Below are 1,492 nucleotides of genomic sequence, written 5' to 3' on the forward strand. Positions count from 1 at the left end.
CCCCCAAGAAGTATTCTTCCCACTTGTGAATTCCAAAAATCTTCTAGTTGGTTGACATCTAAAGAAATTGATAAAAAAAGAAATTAAACATTGGAAGAGAAAAATTCTTTAGCTTTTGTGTGAAATACAAAAGTGTCTACCTTCAACTTTTTTCAATGCATAAGAACACTACCTCATACATCTAGTTGAGGAGATTGAATTGTGTAGGTCTATACAAACTAGTTCAATGTGGATAGTTGAGAGGCACTTGAAATTTTTGAAGGGATTAATTCAATAAAGAGCACATCTTGAGGGTTCCATGGTGGAGGGATATATGATATACCAGACTATGGTGTACATTACTAAATATCTTCCCAAGTTTGCAACAAAGATCCATGTAGATCGCATTTGGGATCTCAACTCCATTAACATACTTGAAGGGGAGTACTTGATGAGGAAAAGTAGATTGAGGAAAATGAGAGGTAATTATAAGATGTTATTATTGTTAATTAATTCTTATCCATCATCAATTCAAGTTATTTCTAAGTGGTCTATTTTTTTTCATACAATTGCTTGTGAGTGGTATGCACTTCATTTGTATATTGTAAACACTCTTGATTGAATGATGATGTAAATTGAATGATCTCAAAAAAATGGTCACTCATTAACATGGGAAGGTGTTTCTTCATTGGTTAAAGAAACTCATCATAATGAAGATTCCAATGGTGTGCCAATGGTAATTCATCTAATAAATGGTTTAAGAGGTAGAAAGGTACGTATAAGTTTATTTATCATGAACCATATGTTTAATATCAACTCACAAATGGATGTATAATTTTGAAATGTTTGAAAAATAGCATGTCAAGTGCCACAAAGCTATATACTACAATGGCTATAATTTTTGCATAAAAAATTGGACGACATGAAGAGAAATTATGATTTTGGGATAACTACAATTTTTGAGCTCACTAATATTTTGTCTAGAAATGACATGCATCCTCAGAAATCTAAAAATAGATACTATGGAATTTTAGATTAAATAATTGAGTGTGACTTTAATTCCTTCAAACTAGTTATTTTCATTGTCAAACGGTACATGCTACGACTAAATCAATATGATCTTGATAGAATAATTATTGACCATGCTAATGTATTTACAATGGTTAATACAAGGTCATTTGAACATGTTGTAAATGAGCCCTATTTTCTTCCAAGAAAATGTGCATAAGTGTTGCACGTTGGCATTCCACATAAACTGGGTTGGGCACTTATCATTAGACTCGATCTAAGAGGAATACTAGTAAAGTATAATGTGATTAAACAAGAATATATCGAAGAAGTGGAAGATGAAGTAGATGATGATCATGAATGACAATTAGTGGATGAAGAAGAAGATGATGATGATGAGGAAGAATATGATGATGATGGTGGTGGTGGTGTTGATGATCATGATCATGATGGTGATGATGGTGGTGGTGGTGGTGGTGATGGTGATGGTTATTAATTTTTGATT

This window comes from Cupressus sempervirens, chromosome 3 (genome assembly GCF_028749045.1).
Source record: "Cupressus sempervirens isolate cs-2001-9-10 chromosome 3, ASM2874904v1, whole genome shotgun sequence".
NCBI classification, from domain to species: domain Eukaryota; kingdom Viridiplantae; phylum Streptophyta; class Pinopsida; order Cupressales; family Cupressaceae; genus Cupressus; species Cupressus sempervirens.